Raw genomic sequence first — 14,857 nt, 5'->3', positions numbered from 1 at the left:
CGTCAAATTAAGCCACACGTGATTTATAGCTTTGTAAATTTGTATTCCCTATGTGCAATTTGCATGTAGATCAATCATAATTAGTACTGTTTGGAACAAATTACAAATCTGTCAGTGAATATGCAACCAAACCAAGTCATCACAATATTTACAAATCAGTCATGTTTAACAAATGGCTCATGAAAAGACTGTCTGAGTTCTACAACATTTTTGAGAAACATCCGAAAAGGTATATTGAGCGAGGCACATAAAACTTAGATGGACAGGCTTTGAAATCGCCAGAGGCTGAACTGTGAATGATCCCTTTGGGTAGGTCAGTGAATACTGTTTTTTCTCTCATGAGATGGGCTATGTGTGCATCCCCAGAGACCTAGACATTTCTTATTCAGGGTTTCACAACATGCTCATTTTTGTTGTTGGCAAATGCTCAGTTGTTCAGTGACAAAGTAAGTAGCATGTCATTTGATAATTTTGGTGGTTTCAAAACAACCATTCTGTTTCCAATCTTAAAATTGCATTAAACACATTTATATGACTCCACATTTATCCCAGTTCATATAGATTAACGACTGTCCTCAGTCTTCTTCCGTCACCTTGCAATGTACAAATTAATTAGTATTTAAATGCAACAAAGTTAATTAATATTTGTGGATGAGGGGAACACCATCCATTTTAATTGTACTTTCTCTAATTATCTCTATTTATACATTGCTCAAAAGAATTAAGGGAACGCTTAAATCACACATCAGGTCTCGATGAACAGAATATATTGAAGATCAAAATATTTGCTGTACATGTAATTGATTGAGAAAATAATAACGTAACAACGGTCAACGGAACCAAAATAACCAACCGATTGTGGGCTGGATTCAAACTCCTTAGTGTGTATGGCCCCCACGTGCCTGTATGCACTCCCAACAATGTCTGGGCATGCTCCTGATGAGATGGTGGGTGGTGTCCTGAGGGATCTCCTCCCAGATCAGGATCAGGGCATCAGTGAGCTCCTGGACAGTCTGTGGTACTATTCTGCAGCGTCGGATCCACCGATACACAACGTCCCAGAGGTTCTCAGTTGGATTCAGGTCTGGGGAATGTGAGAGCCAGTCAATGTCATCAATGCTTTCGTCATCCAGGAACTGCCTACACACTCTGGCCACATGAGGCCGGGCATTTTCCTGCATCAGGAGGAACACATGGCCCACTGCACTAGCGTAAGGTGTGACAATGGGTCTGAAGAATTCATCCCAGTACTTAACAGCAGTCAGGGTACCAGTGGCTAGCATGTGGAGGACTGTGTGACCCTCCAAGGATATGCCCCTCCAGACCACCGCCAATCAGGTCATGCTGGATGATGTTGCAGGCAGCATAACGTTCACCACGGCATCTCCAGGCTCTTTCACGTCTGTCACATGTGCTCAGTGTGAACCTGCTCTCATCTGTGAACAGAACAGGGCACCAATAGCGGACTTGCCAATTCTGATGTTCTCTGGCAAATGTCTGGGCTGTGAGTAGAAGTCCCACTAGAGGACATCGGGCCCTCATGCCACCTTCATGGAGTTTGGTCAGAAACATGCACACCAGTAGCCCACTGGAGGTCATTTTGTAGGGCTCAGGCAGTGCTCCTCCTGTTCCTCCTCACACAGAAGAGATACCGGTCCTGCTGCTAGGTTGATGCTGTTCTACGGCCATGTCCAGCTCTCCTTGTATAACGGCCCATCTCCTGGTTTCTTCTTCATGCGCTTGAGACTGTACTGGAAGACAGCAAACCGCCTTGCCACGGCATGTATGGATTTGCCATCCTGTAGGAGCTGGACTGCCTGTGCAACCTGAATGGACTGTAGGTACCGCCTCATGCTACCAGTAGTGACAAGGACGCTAGCAAAACACAAAACTAGAGAAAAATCAGTCAGGAAGGATAAGGAGAAAGCAATTATATGTGGCTACCACCTGCAAAACCATTCCCTTTTTGGGGGTTGTCTTGCTGTTGCCTCTCCAGTGCAGATGTTGTCACTTTCATTTGCACCAAAACAGGTGACATTGATTCACAATTGCTTATGCTTCCTACCTGGACAGATTGCTGTCCCTGAAGTTTAATTGACTTGGTGTTATACTGTGATGATTATGTGTTCCCGTCATTTTTTGAGCAGTGTATGTATCAAACTGTCTCTTGTGACAATTACAGAGTTAAAATGAAATCTTAATAAAATGTATTGAAATAGACACCCAGGAATAAAATGACAACATAAATTGTTATGACATGAGATTACATAGATGTTATAATTTTCATAATACCATATTGGTAAATGATATAGAGTAAGTCATTTGAAGGCTGTTTACATCCAGTCGCAATGTGCAATTTTAAATAATTATAAAAGCATTTACTAAAGTAGCCTGGCTCTCAGTTATGAACAACAACATCACAATTACATCAACGAGCCAGAGCAAGATGAACTAATTAGGGTAGAGTAGAAAAACACTCAAAGGCTGATTCTCAAATTGCATACTATCCATACTATAGTATGCCAGACTAGTATGGCAGAAGATTAGTATGTCCCAAACCATAGTGTGCTGGATATAGTAAGCCAAAAGTTCCCAGATGGTCTACTATTTCTGGGGGATTTTCAAAGTATGCATCCATGCATGCTTTTTGGTTATATAGACCAATATATAGACCATAAACCCTTGTGCAGTGAAATAGGGGTTTGCAATGATTCTCTTGTGTTTTCATTTGTTACCGTCACCCTATGTTATTGGCTAAAGCCCCCTAAAATAGGCCTAGCGACATCTCTAGGTCTATACAAATAGAAAACTTCTAAACTCACACACTGAAAACGTTCAGAGACTATTCACCAGTAGTTTTTTTTTTACACCATATTACTACCTAATCTGCCAAAATCACACTAGCGGGCAGGCATTAATATATACCCAGGCGTTGGCCACTCCAGGACCTTTTTACGAAGCCACTCCTTCGTTGCCCAGGCGGCGTGTTTGGGATCATTGTCATGCTGAAAGACCCAGCCACGTTTCATCTTCAATGCCCTTGCTGATGGAAGGAGGTTTTCTCTCAAAATCTCACGATACATGGGCCCATTCATTCTTGCCTTTACGCGGATCAGTCGTCCTGGTCCCTTTGCAGAAAAACAGCCCCAAAGAATGATGTTTCCACCCCCATGCTTCACAGTAGGTATGGTGTTCTTTGGATGCAACTCAGCATTCTTTCTCCTCCAAACACGACGAGTTGGGTTTTACCAAAAAGTTCTATTTTGGTGTCATATGGTCAGATGAGATTCTCCCAATCCTCTTCTGGACCATCCAAATACTCTCTAGCAAACCTCAGACGGGCCTGGACATTGAGTCCCTGGCGGCTTAGTGTGTTACTGATGGTAGCCTTTGTTACTTTGGTCCCAGCTCTCTGCAGGTCATTCACTAGGTCCCCCGTGTGGTTCTGGGATTTTTGCTTGTGATCATTGTGACCCCACGGGGTGAGATCTTGCATGGAGCCCCGGATCGAGGGAGATTATCAGTGGTCTTGTATGTCTTCCATTTTCTTATAATTGCTCCCACAGTTGATTTCTTCACACCAAGCTGTTTACCTATTGCAGATTCAGTCTTACTAGCCTGGTGCAGGTCTACAATTTTGTTTCTGGTGTCCTTTGACAGCTCTTTGGTCTTGTCCATAGTGGAGTTTGGAGTGTGACTGTTTGAGGTTGTGGACAGGTGTCTTTTATACTGATGCCATTAATACAGGTAACAAGTGGAGGACAGAGGAGCCTCTTAAAGAAGAAGTTACAGGTCTGTGAGAGCCAGAAATCTTGCTTGTTCGTAGGTGACCAAATACTTATTTTACCGAGGAATTTACCAATAAATTCATAAAAGATCCTACCATGTGATTTTCTGGATTTTTCTTCTCATTTTGTCGCTCATAGTTGAAGTGTACCTATGATGAAAATTACAGGCCTCTCTCATCTTTCTAAGTGTGAGAACTTGCACAATTGGTGGCTGACTAAATACTTTTTTGCCCCACTGCACCAATGGAGCAGCATGGGAAATGCTCGAAACCACAACTTCCTTGCTGGCCATCAACTCCAAAAGAACAAAAGCCTTGGATACCCAGAAAATAATAAATAAGTTTGATGTGAACCACAAAAACAGGCGCATTGTCTTTCTGTGAATGAAACAACTTGGATAAGAACTGGCTATTTAATTGTGTTATTATTTTTCAGCCTTTCAGTGTTTGTGCATTGTTTTAGTTGGTTAAATGCCGAGCGCTTAGTTGGTGAAATGCCCTGTTTGCAGTGGTGAGTACCTATCAAAAGTGGTCCAAGGAAGGAAAAGCGGTGAACCGACGACAGGGTTATGGGTGGCCAAGGCTCATTGATGCACGTGGGGAGCGAAGGATGGCTCTTGTGGTCTGATCCAACAGACGAGCTACTGTAGCTCAAACTGCTGAAAAGGTTAATGCTGGTACCGATAGAAAGGTGTCAGAATACACAGTGCATCACAGTTTTTTTGCGTATGGGGCTGCATAGCCACAGACCATCAAAACTGGACCACGGAGCAATGGAAGAAGGTGGCCTGGTCTGATGAATCACATTTCCTTTTACATCTGTTGCATGTGCGTCGCTTACCTGGAGAACACACGGCACCAGGATGCACTATGGGAAGGAGGCAAGCTGGTGGAAGCAGTGTGATGTTTTGGGCAATGTTCTGCTGGGAAACTTTGGATCCTGCCATTCATGTGGATGTTACTTTGACACGTACCACCTACCTAAGCATTGTTGCAGACCATGTGCACCCTTTCATGGCAACGGTATTCCCTGATGGCATTGGCCTCTTTCAGCAGGTTAATGTACCCTGCCACAAAGCAAAAATTATTCAGGAATGGTTTGAAGAACACAGCAACGAGTTCAAGGTGTTGACTTGGCCTCCAAATTCCCCAGAGCTCAATCCAGTCATGCATATGCGGGATGTGCTGGACAAACAAGTCTGATCGATATAGGCCCCACCTCGCAACTTACAGGACATAAAGGATCTGCTGCTAACGTCTTGATGCCAGATACCACAGCACACCTTCAGAGGTCTAGTGGAATCCATGCCTCTATGGGTCATGGCTGTTTTGGCAGCAAAAAGGGGATATACGCAATATTAGGCAGGTGGTCATAATGTTATGGCTTATGGGAGTATGTACATGTTTACAAATGTAGCTAACACACTATTGTGGTATTCAAATTACTACTTGTACAAATATGTTGTGAATATGTAATGAAAACCTTTTAAAGAAAAGTCTAGTGGTAATAACATAATACTGGGTGCCCATTTGCATTGTACTACACTATTTGCATTGTAAGCCAAATAATGTATTCATGTAGCAAATCACTTGGTATATTCATAGTCATTATAACACTTAAATTACTACATTGTTAATGAAGATGGTACAGTAGTCTACCGTAGACAAATAGCGAGACGCTGAGCAGCACAAATTGCATGTTGAAGATGGGTGTTCATCCTGTTAATCCGGGGCCTCAATCGCGTCAACAGCTGATCAAACTGAGGAAAAGGCAATCTTCAAGGCGAAGCTCCTGAACCAGGTGGTGGTACTCCCCATGCTGCTCTCAGACTTGTAGGATTGGGTGAACCCAGGGGCTATGGTGGCACTTCCTCCAGAGATACAGCAGCGCAACAACAATAATAATTTTCTTTCCATTCATGGCTACACATGACAGCTCAACAAAACCCTTATAGGCTATTTACACACAAAAAAATATACTAAACCCCTAAAGAAATTATAATGCAAGCAGGAAGGATTTTGGTTGGTTTCATGTTAAATAAAAAAAGTTTATGAAGAGATGTCAACACAGCCCTCCTCCACTGAAAAACAAACACCCATAGAGGGTACGTCCATGAGCAGCCACCTGGGGCAAGGCTGCGTGTTTGCAGGCGAATTTGTGCCGGATCAGTGGACATGCACCCTCAGTTTGCACTATGACAAATAAATTAACATGAAATCATCATGCAATTAACATAAAGTATCAACATATCACATTCATAACTGAGCAACATATTTTACAGTCAGAATATATCTAAATAAATAGAACGGAAAACTACAGTTAGGTCCAGAAATATTTACATGCGGATATAAATATAATACAGTGACACAATTTTCATAATTTTGGCTCTGTACGCCACCACAATGGATTTGAAATAAAACAACCGAGATGCAATTGAGGTGCAGACTTTCAGCTTAAATTCAAAATGGTTGAACAAAAATATTGTATGAAACATTTAGGAATTGCAACTACTTACACAGTCCCCTTACTTCAGGGGATCAAATGTAATTGAACAAATAAACACAACCATAAATAAAATGTTCATTTTTAATACTTTGTCAAGAATCCTTTGCAGGCAATGACTGCTTGAAGTCTGGAACACATGGATATCACCAAACACTGGGTTTCCTCTTTTGTGGTGCTTTACCAGGCTTTTACTTCAGCTAACTTGAGTTATTGTTTGTTTGTGGGTCTTTCTGCCTTAAGTTTTGTCTTTAGTAAGTAAAATGCATGCTCAGTCGGTTTGATCTCAGGTGATTTTCTCGACCATTGCAGAATATTCCACTTCTTTGCTTTAAAAAACTCCTGGGTTGCTTTCGAAGGATGTTTTGTAAAGTGAAGTGCTGTCCAATCAACTTAGCTGAATTTGGCTGAATCTGAGCAGACTATATCCCTATACACTTCAGAATTCATCCAGTTGATTCTGTCTTCTGTCACATCATCAATAAATACTAGTGACCAAGTGCCATTGGAAGCCATGCATGCCCATGCCATCACACTGCCTTGCTATTTCTGAACTGGGCTGGCTTTTTTGGGCAAAGTCTAATCTAGCCTTTCTATTCTTGAAGCTTATGAATGGTTTGCACCTTCTGGTGAACCTGAACCTGAAACATTTAAAATTAAAAACTCACATTAACCTGGTTGCATAAGTGTGGACACCCTTAAACTAATACTTTGTTGAAGAACTTTTAGGGTAAGAGTTGATTAGCATGGCAAATCTTGACGTGGCAATATTTGCCCACACTTCTTTGCAAAAGCGCATCAAATCTGTCAGCCCTTGTCAGATCACCCCACAGACGTTCAATTGGATTCATGTCTGGGCTCTGGCTGGATCATTCCAAAACGTTAATCTTCTTCTGGTGAAGCCATTCTTTTGTGGATTTGGATGTGTGCTTTGGGTCGTATTCGTGCTGAAAGGTGAACTTCCTCTTCATCATCTTTCTAACGAACGCCTGATGGGCTTGTGCCAAAATTGCCTGGTATTTGGAATTGTTCATAATTCCCTCCACTCTGACTAAGGCCCTGGTTCCATGTTTTCCAGCCCCAAAACATGGTGCTACCACCACCATGCTTCACTGTGGGTATGGTGTTCTTTGGGTGATGTACCTTTTGGAATTATGGCCATAAAGGTCGACCTTGGTTTCATCAGATCATAACACATTTTCCCACATGATTTTGGGAGACTTGATGTTGGTTTTTGCAAATTTCAGCCAGGCTTGGATGGTTTTCTTTGTAAGAAAAGGCTTCCTTCTTGCCACCCTACCCCATAGCCCATTCATATGAAGAATACGGGAGATTGTTGTCACGTAGCACACAGCCAGTACTTGCCAGAAATTCCTGCAGTTCCTTTAATGTTGCTGTAGGCCTCTTGGAAGCCTCCCTGACCAGTTTTATTCTCGTCTTTTCATAAATTCTGGAGGGACGTCCAGTTCTTGGTAATGTCTCTGTTGGGCCATATTTTCTCCAATTGATAATGATTGTCTTCACTGTGTTCCATGGTATATCTAATGCTTTGGAAATTATTTTGTACCCTTCTCTTGACTGGTATCTTTCAACAATGAGATCTCTCTGATGATTTGGAAGCTCTCTGTGGACCATGGCTTTTGCTCTGAGATGCAACTAAGAAAATGTCAGGAAAATCTGACTAGATCAGCTGAACTTTATTTATAACCTGCAACCAGGTTATTGTAAGGTTTTTATTTTTCCCCCTCCAAGATTTCAGTTGGTTTTTCAATTGAATTGTTTACATTATAGGTCACATTAAAAGTGGAAAAATTTCTGACATCTTTATCTTTGTCTCATTCTTTTACATCACAAAAACCTGGAAATTTAACAGGGGTGTGTAGAATTTTTACATCCACTGTAAGTAAGAATATGAGTTTGTCGTTAATAGATGACATGATGTCGTGGTAAAGACGCGATAACTAAGGAGAACAGCGTTTCTGCTGGACCAGAAGTATCAATCGGGTACATTTCACAATTATATTTAGTCTAAACGATATAGTTATAATGTGATAAATGGTGTCTAGCCAAGTCTAGCCAATGACAAAGGTAAGAGGCGTAACCTTTTGGAGGCTTACTGGTTGTGCTGTCATTTTTAATCTGCGGCTGCCACAGAAGATATCTGCCGTTTCCAGCGCAGAGTAGGCCGTTTACATATTAAGTACAAGTTATTTAAAAAAAATGTTTTATTGTGTTGCAATTATAAAAGCTAACAAATGACACATGTGAACTTTTTAAGAATGCTAGTATACAACAATTATATAATTAACATGATGGACCAATCCAAATGTTAAGCTTTTTCTGTCTTTCATATTGTCTATTTTATATATCAATGGTTAAGTGTTGAGTGGAATTGAACATAGGCTTGTTTGGAAAACACCTTTTTGAACTTATAGACCATGGTAAGTAGTCTTTTAACATTATTAATCATCAGCTTTTATAACTGTATATGCTGGGTCTTCTGTTAATCCTCATTGTTTTTATTTCAGACCAAGTGACAAATATCGGTGTCAGTTGGACTGCCCAGTTTTGATTTTATGCAACATCCTGAACAGATGCTTCTTGTGTAAGTGTAAACATTCACAGAAATTTTCAGCAATGTTCTAAAATGTTATTAACATTACACATCACACATTACACATCTGCATACAGCTGAATCTTTGTACTCTATATATCAACCAATAGAGTGAGGTTCCGGAGGTGTTGGAGATTATTTACCCACCATTATGACTTTGATTACAGAAACGCCGATATCTTGTGGCTGTACAGCATCAGGGGATATTTGTTTCATTGTTCGACGATAATACAATGCTTGAAAGCTGAAGGTAGTTTTTTTTTCAGTTAACTAATCAAGACATTGATGTATTTAAATATATATTAGAGAGAATATATTTTTTAACTTGTAAGTGGATCGTTATTTACATGTAAAGCCAGAGAAATGGCAAGAGGTAATATTAACTACAGACCAGACACTGAACAACTATCAATCTCTATACATATCCAACAGACCGAACCCAACACAAGAGCACAGATTGATTACCCCATAGATATCACACACAATACAGTGAAAAGACCCCACATATCGTCACCTGGGCCCTCCCATCAGGAGGAGCAAAACCATTAAACGGTTTATTTTCAATCTCAAACAACACTTGAACAAGCCAATACATTGTTGCACAGCAATACAGACATTAATCAACAGATGCAAGGTTTGTTAACCCAGATTAGTAGCTCACGTTTTGGGACAATCTAGTTGACTCCCCTACCAACCCACTGATACATACTCATTAAAACAGCCTGGCTTATTTTGAAAGGTTCATTTCTTTAACACAAGGTGGTGGTGGTGCTGTTAGAGTATTACAACGTAATCAAATTGATAATGTGGAATTACGACAGTCTGTGAATTTCTAAAATATTGGTGAAGTTGATGCATTCTTTGCACGCGTTATGGAAGGTTTGGATACTTTGATTGTTAGAGCTTCAGATTGTTAGAGCTTCAGACGGTCAGCTGGGCTACAAGGCCCAGCTGACCGTCTGCAGATTGAACTTTTTGGTGAATCTCTTATCTCCTCGGTACGTGACCATGAGAGCTGATTAATATAATGAATATAATATAATGATTACCCGAAAGCGTTATGCAGAGTAATGCAGAGCTTTTGGTCGATGAATCTCTAGAGCTGGTGGTGAAAATTCTCAACAACTGTGAGGAAGGACATAAGGCTCAAACAATGCTGATAGATCAGATAATCACAAAAAAAGTTGTTCGATGGGTACGTTGAACGCACTGTACACATATGATGAGGGTGTGGCTAGTGGTCATGAGTTACTGGAAGTAGGTGACCGGGGTGTGGCAAAATAATTATCCAATGTGTTGCCAGGCGTTTGTTTATACAAACTGATTTAAGTATTACAAGCTCATTTGGAATAGTTGTAAAAGGCATGTTGAAACATGTCATGGCCTCTAAAAACTAGCGTCAGCTATTTTGGTGGAAGCTGTCACACTTTTAACCAAATCCAACAGGTGCAAACCCTTAATGACTTCCCCTTTAAAGATAAATTCACTGTTTGAAGTCCATGAAGTCAAATCTTTAGACCTGAGCATTTCATTTAAAATATATTCAACATTCTTCTTACTCCTTGCAGGCACACTGTCCAAAATGTAATCAACAATGTTAACATTTCGGTCAGCAGTTTGTTTACGCTCAGTCACACACCCAGTTTCAGACCCAGGTAGACCTAAATTCAATGTATTTGTGTCAAGCAAGTCTACCTGGGTCTGAGAGGTAGACTTGCAGCCAAGAATCTTTGTATCGTATAACTTTTTCATGTAAATGCATATCAGTCTTTAAAATATTTTTCAACAGATTGTCTTACATCAGTTCTAGTCGTTTTGGGTTCTCACAGTTTTTCGAACTGATCTGAGCGTGATCCATGTTGTTTAACCGTGTCTCATTGCAATTAGAAAGGTTAGGAACGGCACTGCTATGCTTAGTAAGGGAATTAGGAATCATCCAGATTCCTAATTCCTTGGTTGATGGTTTTTCTTTTCTTTGGGACTGAAGTGTTCTTTCTAGACATAGATATATATTGTTTGATTTATTTCTGCAAAGCTTCTGGCCAGTGGGCCGTTGGTGGCCAGTGGCCCTGTCGCATTGCAGTCGGGCCACCGGTGGGCCGCTTTCATTACAATGCCTTCCAACAATACCCTGATCAGCGGCTCACCAGCGACTCGACGGCGGCTAGCCGCTTTTATGCACTAAACCCAGCGGGATGCCTCACGCCCCAATATTAGGTTTTGTGCAAATGTCAAATTGCGGAGTCTGCTAAAGAGCAGCTCCCAAAGGTCCCTGGTTGTCCCTGCAGTTCCCATGAGCGTGTTGTTTCCACTATGATCATGAACAGTGATCTGGACCCAGTTTCCTGATAGCAATGGGACTTAAAGCTTACAGTTACAGCTGTTTTTTTTTAACAATGCATCTTTCCAGCATTAGCAGGAAGATTAAGCATAGCATAGCATAGCATCATCTTCCGCTTATCCGGGGCCGGGTCGCGGGGGCAGCAGTCTAAGCAGGGATGCCCAGACTACCCTCTCCCCAGACACTTCCTCCAGCTCTTCCGGGGGGACACCGAGGCGTTCCCAGGCCAGCCGGGAGACATAGTCCCTCCAGCGTGTCCTAGGTCTTCCCCGGGGTCTCTTCCCGGTGGGACGGGACCGGAACACCTTCCCAGGAAGGCGTTCCGGAGGCATCCGAAACAGATGCCCAAGCCACCTCAGCTGACCCCTCTCGATGTGGAGGAGCAGCGGCTCTGAGCTCCTCCCGGGTGACCGAGCTTCTCACCCTATCTCTAAGGGATCGCCCAGCCACCCTGCGGAGAAAGCATTTGATGAATAAAAACACATGCAGAGAGAATTTTGCAACTTGCAATATTAAGAATTAGTTTTGCTAATCTGTCAATTAAGCCTGCAATGCTAAATTGTTGGAATCCATTTCCATTTTGCTGCAAGGATGCTAGCTTTTTTAACTATGAAAACTAATAGTTGATCTACATGTATCCACTAATGCTATTTTTATCCAGTCAAAATATTTATTAATAAAAATATATTTCATTTTGTTCATAGGACTTAGAGTTCATAGGACTTAGAAACTTTCTGTTTGTATTCAACTTCACTGTGACACTATTGTCATTCACAGTAAGACAGATCCTTTTGATTCAAGATTTAGTGGCAAAAAAAAAATACTTTGCTTTTAGATTTTTATTAACAATAGCTTTGTGAAGCTCATTTTAATGTCCCAATGATGCACCTAGCTTGAGACTTCTGCAATAAACCCACCATATTTAATTATTCCATTTTGGACTAGGTGTGTAAAATGCTGTTTATTTGTGCATAATCTATAAGTAAAATCCCTATCATAACTCAGTTCGCAATTAAATTCAAAATTTTAAGGGAGGGGTCTTTGATGAAGTGACACAAATCTGCACATAAATGACATACAATTTTCAGGGATCATTCCTCGGCTTGATAGCACCACTTTTACAAAAAGTGGCCAAAAATCTCTGACAGCATATAATAATCCTTTACAATAATTTTGGTCATATCACTAATGACAATGAACTGAATAAAATCTAAACAATTTATTTAGAATAGTGCAAGATGCATACAAAAAAAACATTCATTATACAGCAAGCATACAAAATAAACACATGCAAATTAATTGAAATAATAATTTTAAACAAATCTAATTTTGCAAGACAATGTGTCCAGCAACAGATATAGTAAAATTACAGTATTTGGATGTGAAAAAGTACCAAATGAACACAATACAATTAAAAATAAACAAGGCTAGAATGGCAGTAATATACGTAAGTATGGCCTAGCAGCAATCGATAGTTATTGAATATTATGGAGCAATAAGTGCAATAAGCTTATGAATGGTGGGAGAGCACACCACAACTACAGTAAGAATTAAAAACATTCACACACAGCTTTAAATATATTAAGAGGATAATGCGATCATATACATAGCTGTACATAGCAGCAGTTAGAGAAAAAAAAAGTACTGTAGATTAGCAGCAATATTGGTTGTGCTGGAGATGTAATTCATATTCACAGCAGATCACTTGTACCGCTGCATCTTCTCCCACCTGCACAGCCAGCTGCCCCTTTCTGGTACATGGGGACCTGGTTCTGGACAGCCTCGTCAGTGGCATCCCGGTTGGAAAGTGGCATCCCGGTTGGAAAGGATTCTTCCTTATGGCTCCTGTAATACAATAATCAGATATTGTACTTAAATGGTCTGACATGATTTTGAGAATTGCATGACATTCAAGACAAACAAAATGTTTCATGAAGACAACATGTGCAACTATAGTTTTGTTTTTATCTGATTGTAGAGCCAGCTGTGCCCTCGGCTTGACATTCTCTTCAGTCAGACGTTTATCAGAAGCTAAAAAGCACAATGAAATGTCAATGGCTTAATAGTGAAATTAACAAAACTGCCATATACATGTCATTTCAGAAAGGCTGTACAGTATTGCATTTTAGTAAAGGGCACACGTTCAGACAAATGCAGTTTCATGAAGACAAGATGCTAGCATAAATGTAGTCTTGTTTTTACCTGATTGTAGAGTCAGCTGTGCCCTCAGCTCGATCTTCTCTTCAGTCAGCCGCTTGATCATCTCCAAATGTTCTGAAAGTAAAGACACAGTTAATTATTCAGTCTTAAATATCTGGTTATTTTACAATCAGAACTCAAATCGCAGTGTCCGCCAAAATGTTCATTATTACCTTCATGTGCAGAGCTAAAACTTCCCCCTACCCCTGCCTTCTTGCCCTTAAAATTAAATTGAAATTGACAAATAAAATTGGAAGCAACATGCTTTAATAACAAGTTAAGCATCTGGGTTAAGTGAATGAACCCACACATACCTATGTAGCAGTCCTCCACATGGTGGGGTGGAGTACCTCTCTGGTGCCTTGGAATACTGTGCTTGCTCCATCCTAAAAATAAACGTAAAAGTTGGTGAACAGGTAAATATGGTGAAACCAAGTAAACATTGCAGCAATTACGAGATCAACATGTAATTCACATACCTCCAGGGCTGCAATTCACAGGGTGTTGTAGTGTAGATGTGCGTCCTTGGGGTGGTAGGGGCCCATGCTCAAACGATTTTCGCTCCTATGGCGATACACATGTCCGGTCTCTCACGTGTCTAGGAAAAGTTAAGGTTTTGTAAGCATTTACCCTGCAAAACATATTTTCATTCCAAGTTTCAAATTATTACGTTTTCTAATTGACCTGCATGCTTGATGAGCTTATAAGGGACAGCCTCCCAGGTGTCTTCAGGTGGTGAACAAGTTCTGGCAAACATCCTACTGGTGATGCTGTGTGGTGGCCAGTAGCAAACTCCCCCTTTGAGCCACAAGCGTGGAACTACTGCCACACAGTTATCCTCCTCCGGGAACAAAACTACAGAAAACTTCATGACCTGAAAACAATGTTTAGAAAAGAGGTTTAAAAAAACGGCAGCATAAGACACACACAGGCTAGTTAAGAACAATGTGACAAAGATCACTGAATCAGTGTCTTTGTTGAGCACACGTCTATCCAGCTTCTCTAAGAGTGAATACAACTAGGGGTGTTGCGATATACCGGTATTGATGATAACCGTGATATTTAAAAAATATTATATTGATATCATGTTGATAATACACATGATAATATCATATTCACTAGTATTTTTCCAAAAAACCCTCTCGGTTTTTCAATACCTTATTCATGTCACTTATAGGCAAACCATGCATGTGCTTAAACAAGGAGACTGGACCAAGGCACTGGCGTTGAAATCAAGTTGGTGGTACTGGAAGTACCACTCCCCCCGCAACTCATTATCAATCAACCAAAGCTTTCTTTGTACAGTTTGCATACCCGGGCCGGAATTGTGAAATATTGGAATTGATTTTAAATATATAACTGATCATGCAAAAACTGTCTTTTATTTAAGGATAGTGATCATATGAAGCCCTT

General features: G+C 40.7%; 1 long non-coding RNA gene across 1 annotated transcript; it reads right to left on the bottom strand.

Annotated features, from left to right (window-relative positions):
• Positions 1–13,787: 13,787 nt before the first annotated feature.
• LOC109616612 lies at positions 13,788–14,170 on the bottom strand. The gene is made up of 3 exons (XR_002197816.1): positions 14,129–14,170; positions 13,924–14,042; positions 13,788–13,830 (listed from the first exon to the last, which is right to left on the bottom strand). It is a non-coding gene; the product is annotated as an uncharacterized LOC109616612 (long non-coding RNA).
• Positions 14,171–14,857: the final 687 nt, after the last annotated feature.

This window comes from Esox lucius, chromosome 2 (genome assembly GCF_011004845.1).
Source record: "Esox lucius isolate fEsoLuc1 chromosome 2, fEsoLuc1.pri, whole genome shotgun sequence".
NCBI lineage: Eukaryota > Metazoa > Chordata > Actinopteri > Esociformes > Esocidae > Esox > Esox lucius.
This window is presented reverse-complemented; position numbering and strand designations above follow the sequence as displayed.